Here is a 10,000-nt window from a genome sequence, read left to right as displayed (position 1 = left end):
ACACACATATCCACACACGAGAGAGAGAGAGAGAGAGAGAGAGAGAGAGAGAGAGAGAGAGAGAGAGAGAGAGAGAGAGAGAGAGAGAGAATTCCCGAGGGAGACACATGCCAGGTACAATCACAGTGTGAGAAGAGTAAGGACAGGTGCAGCCAGAACTTTAACTAAGGACTCACACCCTTCGTATTATTACTACGTACTGCTATTAAAATTAAGTTAATTCTACGAGTATGAATGTTATGGTTTGAGCAGCTTATTTCAGTGAGGTGTATGCTGCTGCTTTGCACGGGTGTAAGAACAGATATTTGTTCTTAGAGTAATTTCATTATATACTTTTTAAACCATGGTTTTCTGAGCAGATTACTTCACGCTCCCCTTCCCACACTCCACTACATTCTTCTCACGCCTGACGATTCTGTCCGCCTTAATTTTCACCTCTCCTTACGTCTAACCGACGCCTCAAAATGCATATGTGTAGAGAACATTTCTTATTTAAAGTAACACGCTTTTTCACCTCTAGCAACATTTGCAGAAACTAGTACACCCTATACTTTAAATGTCTTTTGTCCACATATAAACAAAAATTATACATAACTGCTTTGCAACATCTCTGTAAGGCAGTGAAAAGCAGAACTCCAATCATTGTAACGCAATCTTTAGCGCATTACATGCCGAGATGCCTCATTGCGCTTATTTAATGATGAAAAGAATGAGGTGTTATTGCTGTGTGAAGAATTTATCAGCAGCTTCTGTCAAAAATCAAAATTTAATTAACTGTAACATGGTCTTTATAGTATTGCATGCCTTTATGCCTCATTACATATAGTTCACAGTAAACAGTAGGATGCGATTTCTGTAGAAGAACGTATTAGTTGTTTGCCTTCAATACCAAAATTTAGATAATATATATACAATGTCCTTAAAGGATCAAATGCCTCTATGACTCACTACAAAGATGTCATTATTTTGTTTTGGAGTGTGATTCCTGCTTGAAGAATTCATCCGATGTTTACATTCGAAATAATTTATAATTTATGTAACGATCCTGCAAACCTTAGTCTCTTTTACTAGTCCCCAAAAACTTGGAAGGACACCAATATCCACCCTTAAGTAAGATCTATTTATACCGACACTGCTTCCTGTATCTTATTTGTGAATTTCACTGCTTCCTGTATCTTATTTGTGAATTTCACGTCAATAACTTCCACGAAAGTCTCTTAATAGTAGTAAAGGATAAGATGTTGAGGTGATGAAAAGGCGACCCCGTAAGGTGAGTTTAAGTCTAAGACTCGGAGAAAGGGTTGGGACTGATCACACTATTTTGATTGAAATCTACTTCGTAGTGCAAGAAGCCTCATGTCTTGCCTTTATTACGTGTCGAAAAGAATGTGAAATTCCAGATTAATGAGATCACCTTATTCTTGGTAAAATGGGAAGCGTATTATATAAAGTAGCGATGAATCATAAAAAAAAAGCGAGATTTAGACACCGCCAGTACTATGCATTAAGTAGTTTTCTCATTTCAATGTAATTAAAAAAAAAAAATTCCATGCATACCATGACTGGAAAAAAAAAAAAAGACAAGCAAAACTTCGTTTGTTTTACAATTACTCAAATAGACGGGGTCAGGTGCACAAATAATCCTTGTTCAGAAACTCGGAGGAGGGATGCTACAAAGTTTCCTTTACTTAATGATAAATGAACAGTAATGAATTCGTGACTCCGAGAGCTGTCCTGAGTCAAGGTGAGGCCTCGCAGGATGAAAGACACACGCAGGAGATCCAGGTGAAGATGCGAGAGCACTGCCACTAGAAAGGGAGCGCAAGAAAAGCGGCACGATACAAATAAATAAAGGAGTTAGACAAGGGGAGGCAATTCTCTTGAATTTTTTCACCGCTTGCCTGAAAGAAGTTTTACAGAATTTAGAAAGGGGAAGAGCAAAGATTGAAACAGCCGGGGATTATCTCACCATCCACGAATGTGCCAGCGACTTTACTACGCTATGGACAGAACTGTTATGATTCTGGAAGGCTGACAAGCTGTGCTTTATATGCCAGATACACAGTCTTTGTCAAAACGTATGCACTTTTCTTTCTGCAATGTGATTTTACCCATATGATGGAGCTCTTCCCTCATTTTATTTTCACCTTCTCATTTTTATTTATTCAATTATCTACTTCATTGTGTTGTCATCGAATCTATTTATTTCTTCTTTCTGTATTCATTTATGTTGTTATTTGTAATACTGAACAGATACCTGGAATTTTAACGCACACAGAGATGTATCACCATTGCTTGATGTGCTTCTACACATACAATGCGTTACAGGGCGCCTTTGACAATTAACTAACACATATGTATTTCATTATGTAGTACACTTTAATTATTTTACAGTTAATTCACAAGTAAAACCTTCACCATGGTAGTTTTTTTTTTCAGTATTTTCAAAGCAAAACTCATAATGTGCTAACCGAATGATAATTACCTGCGAAACCTGTATTAAGCAAAGTTAATGAAATATTTAATCAACAATTATTCACTCAAGGACGCGGAGGATCATAACATAATTAATCAACGGTTCCATTACGATATTACACGCAAGCTCTGTGTCCTCGAGAGTGAGCCGCGCTTGCAGACATGGAATTTCTGTCCACCCAGTGAAGGCAAAACCATCGCTTAACTTTTTCCATTCCACCTGCAATCAACAAAGAATAATCACTCCTCCGAGTTTATGAACAAAGATTATTTGTGCACCTGACCCCATCCACTTTTAACAAGTTCAGTAAAAGCTTTATCAAGAGTGTTTTCATGATTCTGGCAATAGTTAAAGAAGGATTTTGTATCAATGCAAAAAAAAAAAAAATCATAAAAACTACTGGTAATCACACATGTAGCCTTTGAAGATTGTTATTATATGCGAACAAAGTGTTTCAGAATACCAACTTCGGTACTGCAGTTGTTTTAAGGTATATACTTAAGCGGATTAGTAGTATCATTCTGGAAGACTGACAAGCTGTGGTTTATATGCCAGATACACAGTCTTTTTGAGACGTATGTACTTTTCTTTCTGTAACGTGATTTTACCCATATGGTATGTTCGATGAATCAGAATCAGGATCAGAATCAAATAATTTTACAGTGGTTATTCTGTTATCATACATTGTGAGGTTAAAGTGATACCTTAAATGATTAAATAAAATGCGTTATAATATAACAGTCAATAATAATGTATGATAAAATCTAATTATCACAAAAAAAAAACTTGAGATATGTATCTGCGTTAAAATTAAAATTACAAATAAAATATGACAAAATTGCGATAAAAAAGACTTAACGTTCAGGTAAAATAAGGATAAAAACGTAATTTCAGGCTGATAACATACACTAGTCACTGAAGCGTTGCTTAAAAAGATGGAGGAACAGCTGTTTCTTAAATGAGCGTAGCGAGGGTGCGTTTCTGATATCGGAGGGAAGACTGTTCCAAAGTCTGGGCCCAGACACTAGCGTTGAAATACACCCCTGCATAAGTGTTATTTTTTGGCATATATAATTGGTGGCGTTGTCTGGTGGCAGCAGGAGACACTTCACTCACTAGTGGCATGTGAAATATAGTATTGGAAGAGGTTCTCCTAGTTACATTGTACATCAAGATTACTATTTCAAACATGTACTTTTGTTTTATATTTAACCATCCAAGCTCTTAAGAATGGGGTAACATGTTCATGCATTGCAGTGCTGCCAAGAGCGACTTTAGCAATAAAGTTTTGTAATTTCTGTATTTGATGCACGAGTGTTTGTTGGTTGTGCCCCACATGTTTATTCCGTAACTGATGATACTAAAGACAAGTGACTGTATGACTGTATGACTGTCATTCTTCCTCTTTTCCAGAAGTTATCCTTTATTCGATTAATATAAATTATGGTACTAAAGATCTTGCGGCTTATCTAATTTATGTGTGAATCAAAAGTCATATGTGAATCGAAATACGAGTATACACCTAGATTCTTGAGAGAGCTGCTTGGAACTTTGGTGGTGCCGTCAACCCGCAAGGAAGTGTTGGGCGGAATCTGTGATTCCGTACTGCCCTACTGCCAACAAACATACACCGAGTCTTGTTTGTGTTCAATAATTATAATAGGCCATTTGAATTAAAATAATGTTTTGCTCTTGACAGGGTTTCTTTACCCTTTATATGGGATCTTGAAGTTTATCTATACGTCCAGTGTGGATGAGCTGTGTATCATCTGCTTACTAAATGATAAGGCAGTCAGAGATGTATTGTGAGAGGTCATTCACGTAAATGAGAACTAGAATTGAGGTAAGTGCTGATCCCTGTGGAACCCCATAAGACACCTTTAGTTTATTTGACATATATTCGCAGACTCGGACGGACTGCGTTCTTTGCTGTAGGTAACTGCTGAACCAAAAGAAATAAATTTTTAGCATTCTTAGTTTATCGTTTAACATATTATGACTTATACTATCAAAAGCCTTAGATAGGTCACACATTGTTATTCAGGGTAGATGCTTAGTATCAATATTTTCATATAATTTATCAGATAATGTTAAGAGAGCACTTTGTGTGGAGAGTGAGGTTCTGAAACCGTGTTGAGTGTTACTGAGCAGGTGATTCCCTTTGAGATGTGAGATGAGTTGACCTGCTATTACTTTCTCCAGAACCTTTGAAATAATGGGCAACAAAGATATTGGGCGATAGTCCTTTGGTTCGTTGATATCTCCTGTCTTAAAAATGGAGACTACTATGGCGTGTTTTCACATTGAAGGAAATGACCCAGTTACAACTGAAGTATTTAGAATGCATGTCAGGTAAGTAATGATAACTGGCAGGGACTCTTTGAGAAAGAGCAGCAGAATGCCATCGGAGCCATATGAGGAAGTGTTCCTTAAGTGTTTTATCACTAGAATCATCGTCTTACTGTCGGTGGGCTCAGGTCGGAACATGCTGCCCGCTGGAATGTTCGCTTGGTCAGTGCTGAGTTGTGCTGCATTATCGTAATCTGACAAGTTGCGCTGTGATTTCTGAAATGTCTGTTTCCCAACATTCGCAAAGTAATAAAATCACTGACTTTGGTTTTTACTTCCTCTGTGTCTCTTGTTAACAAAGGACAAATTTTATTTGTAGTGGCGGGTATGAGTTGCTTCAGCGTGCTCCAGGTGGCGGCTATATTGCCTCTTTCGCCCTCAAGTTTTTGATTAAAGTAATCTGACTTTGATCTATGGAGTAACGTTTTTATTTGTTTCTTTCAGAGCATCATATTCATCCTGTAAGAGTACATTATGTCTGTCTTTTTAATACGCATCTGTATGCTTTTCCTTTCCCGCATGAGATCTTGTAGGTTTGCGTTGATCCACTGGGCAGAAGGTTTCCTAATTTCTCTTGTTACTAAAGGAGCACATTCGTTCAAGCATTTCGTGAAACATTTAGTGAATATATCAACCTGAGTCTCCATATTGTCAGCTGCGAATATCTTATCCAGCTCGTTACACTCCTGCCTCAGTAGACCACAACGCATATCGGAGGAATAAAAAAGTAAATCACGGAATGTTTTAAAAATTGGTGCGCGCTTTTTGGTCAGCCACCCGATAAGGAATAGAGTCACTATGGATGACTGACTGAGGGAATTTTGTTACAATAATGTCTAACAGAGTAGCAGAGTTTGGTAATTCTCATGGCTTTTCTAATTACCTGATTCAATTTCACATTTGCAATAATTTTCCTTCACTTACAATTGTTTGATAAAAGATCGTCGTTAAAATCGCCTTAAATGTAAAATGGCTTATTTTCAAGCTTACAGACTTCACGACGTCAGTGATATAACCATATGTACATAAAAGAGATTTTGGATATAGGTACAGGCAGCCTAGGATGACTGTAGAAGTTTACAACTCTGTACCGACAGTCATACGTCCTCAATACTTTAAGGTCTCATAATGTTAAAGTCATAAGTAGAAAACTTGTATACGCCCTTCAATTACACACAAATTCCTCCTCCCTTTCCTCGGTCACATTTATGTACATTATAGTTGGGTATCAAAATGTGCTCATTGGAAGTATGGGGAGATAGCCAAGTTTCGCTTACACATAGTATATCAATGTCTCTTTCATTAGTAGTTCTATCTCTTCCTTATTACTTAATATACTCTGGGCTTTTATGTGATGAGTGGCAGCGCTGTTAATTCTCCTCCCACAGAATATAAATGGAAGTGACACAAGAGAACTGTAAAAACTTAAACAACAGTCAGATTATTGAAAAGTGTTGGAGGTTTCCTTACTCATCCTGTTAGATCTGGCCCGCTGGTGTTGCTATTTTGAATTTCTTGTACGAGTATTACATCGCATATACAAAGGATAATTTTGAAAACGTGCTAAAGGCAGAGGTTTCTTGTGATTCATGAAAGATATCGGAGTGTTAAGTTACAGTTTCATGAATCGCGTTGAGAGAGAGAGAGAGAGAGAGAGAGAGAGAGAGAGAGAGAGAGAGAGAGAGAGAGAGAGAGAGAGAGAGAGAGAGAGAGAGAGAGAGAGAGAGAGAGAGAGAGAGAGAGAGAGAGAGTAAAAAATATACATAGCACTTCATTCTTTAAATAATTTACATACAGACACAATCATGGAAAATCTGCATGTTTAATAAAAACTTAATTAAGCGTGCAGAATAGAATAACTGAGAATTATAATGTATTCTATTATATTACTCATATTACTTAATTGTGCCAACACGCTGACTGGCTGGAATGTCACTGAGACTTATAGTATATGGGCGGTGAGACTAACGAACCGATGAGTAGAGGAATTTAATAAGGACTGAAGAAAGCTAACATAACTTATATGATTCCAAAGAGTTCATTATTGGTTACCGTAAGTTAAAATTACTAAATCGCGTCTTATTTAGCTGAGAAATGTCCTTTACGGAGTTCGTGGATATTCACATGAGCCACGAAGTGTTTTACAAGTCTGAAGCTTAATAAGTAATGGTATTAATTAATGTGAACAATAGTGGGGCCGTGTGCCCACGCGCTCGCGCTCCCCCACATGTGTGTGTGTGTGTGTGTGTGTGTGTGTGTGTGTGTGTGTGTGTGTGTGTGTGTGTGTGTGTGTGTGTGTGTATGTGTGTGTGTGTGTGTGTGTGTGTGTGTGTGTGTGTGTGTGTGTGTGTGTGTGTGTGTGTGTGTGTATGTGTGTGTGTGTGTGTATGTGTGTGTGTGTGTGTGTGTGTGTGTGTGTGTGTGTGTGTGTGTGTGTGTGTGTGTGTGTGTGTGTGTGTGTGTTTGTGAGAGTGCGTTTGTAGGTGGGTATGTTGGTGGGTGTGGGATGTATACCGGGAGTAGGAGGCAAGGAAAGATGGAGTGACGTTATTACAGAAGGTTTAGCAGGCTGTGAGATGATGGATATGAGTAATGAATAAAGGTATTTAGGCAATGGAAACAAAATGAAAAACAGCGAATGACACAGCGAATGGATGTGACCCGGAGGCAGATCTGTTGTGTCGCTTATTCCTCATTCACTCACTCACTCTTACTGACACACACGCACGCACACACACACACACACACACACACACACACACACACACACACACACACACACACACACACACACACACACACACTAATATTCAAGATGGTGTCAAATAACAAAGAGCTGAGAAAATGGTTCTGAGTGGCCATGTTACCTGAAGTACATTTAGATCAACTCTGTGAAGAGATAAAAAAAAAAAAATGTCGAATAGACATCGGAAGTGAAACTTGAGGGAGACCTGTGTTCTGCAGAGGAATTGCAGAGTCTCATATTAATGATGATCATATATAATGATGACAAAAGTATAAGAACGTAAGGGAAGCTGGAAAACATTGACGTATATGCCATGATAAAACATATTTGACAAAACATATTTTCATCTAAATGGAATTTTCATCTAGGGAAAGAAAATGTTGTTCCGTGAGCCTCTCTCAAATACTCACTCCCATGGATTCTTCCTAGAAAATAGGTAACTGATGTATAATGATGCTGAAGGCAACATTATTAATTGAAGAAAAAAAATAGTCATCGGATATATATATATATATATATATATATATATATATATATATATATATATATATATATATATATATATATATATATATATATATATATATATATATATATATATATATATATATATATATATATATATATATATATATATATATATACGAGTATATATATAACGTCTATGTATTTTTTTACGTAAAAGGGTCACTGGCCAAGGGAAACAAAACTGAAAAAAAATATATATATATCACACACGCGCCAGTCCCAAATGACACGTCAAGAGAATCATCGAAAACTGAGGAAGCGTCTTGAAACCTCCCTCTTCAAAGAGTTCAGATAATAGGAAGGAGGAAATACAGAAGCAGGCAGGGAGTTCCAGAGTTTATCAGAGAAAGGGATGAATGACTGAGAATACTGGTTAACTCTTGCATTAGAGAGGGGGACAGAATAGGGATGAGAGAAAGAAGAAAGTCTTGAGCAGCGAGGCCGCGGGAGGAGGGAAGGCATGCACTTTGTAACATCAGAAGAGCAGTTAGCATGAAAATTGCGATAGAATATAGCAATGACAATAAGTGATAAGGAAAGCCAGAAGATCACCAGTAGAGCGGCCTTGACGGAACCCATACAGGCGATCAGAAATGATAGATGTTTAAGAATCTTCCTGTTGAGGAGAGAGTCAAAAACTTTAGATAGGCAGGAAATTAAAGCAATGTGACGGTAGATTGAGAAATTAGACCGGTCACACTTTATAGGAACAGGCTGAATGTAAGCAAACTTCCAGCAAGAAGGAAAGGTAAATGTTGATAGACAGAGTTGAAAGAGTTTGACTAGGCAAGGTGTGAGCACGGAGGCACAGTTTCAGAGAAGAATAGGAGGGACCCCAACAGGTTTATAAGCCTTCCGAGGGTTTAGGCCAGCGAGGGCATGGAAAACATCACTGCGAAAAATTTTAATGGGAGCATGAAGTAGTCAGAGGGTGGAGGAGAGGGAGGAACAAGCCCTGAATCATAAAAGGTAGAGTTTTTAGCAAAGGTTTGAGCGAAGAGTTCAGCTTTAGAAATAGATGAGATGATAATGGTGCCATCAGGTTGAAATAAAGGAGGAAAAGATGAAGAAGCAAAGTTATTGGAGATGTTTTTGGCTAGATGCCAGAAGTCACAAGGGGAGTTAGATCTTGAAAGATTTTGACACTTTCTATTAATGAAGGAGTTTTTGGCTAGTTGGAGAACAGACTTGGCATGATTCCGGGCAGAAATATAAAGCGCATGAGATTCTGGTGATGGAAGGCTTAAGTACTACCACATGATACATGTGGAAAGTATGCCACAAGAGAAGAAAATAAAACATGTAGACCGAGAGCTCCAGTGATATAAGGATGTATGTATACAATTCTACAGACAGATGACTTTATATGAACGATGAAGTTGTCTTATTCATTAAGTTTAAGATAATGGTACACAAGCGAAAATGAATTGCAACAGTGACTAGTTAATAAGATTAATCTGTTGATTCTATACATTTATTTTTAATACACAGATGTGCTGAAATTAGAACTATTCCATTTGTACCAGAGCACTCCAGCTCATGTCACGGGTGATTCTCTCTCTCTCTCTCTCTCTCTCTCTCTCTCTCTCTCTCTCTCTCTCTCTCTCTCTCTCTCTCTCTCTCTCTCTCTCTCTCTCTCTCCCCTATGTCTGTCTTTCTTTATTCATTATCACATTTTTTTTCTGTCAGCAGTGGGTTACGCAAAGCAACATACACAAGTATAACTAAAATAATTATCTCTCAACACATCCACGTAAACAACAGAAAGAAAAATGTAGGTCTTATGCTCAAAATTATCCATACTTTTTTTTCTCCCCCGGCAACATGCCAGTGATGGTTAACAGGAGAGACGGAATAGGAGTAACGTCGTATGAGGAATAGAGATGAGACAGGGGGGTAAT

The sequence above is a fragment of the Scylla paramamosain genome, chromosome 18, assembly GCF_035594125.1.
Source record: "Scylla paramamosain isolate STU-SP2022 chromosome 18, ASM3559412v1, whole genome shotgun sequence".
Taxonomy (NCBI): domain Eukaryota; kingdom Metazoa; phylum Arthropoda; class Malacostraca; order Decapoda; family Portunidae; genus Scylla; species Scylla paramamosain.
The sequence above is the reverse complement of the archived record's forward strand: the minus strand, read 5'-3'. Positions refer to the sequence as shown.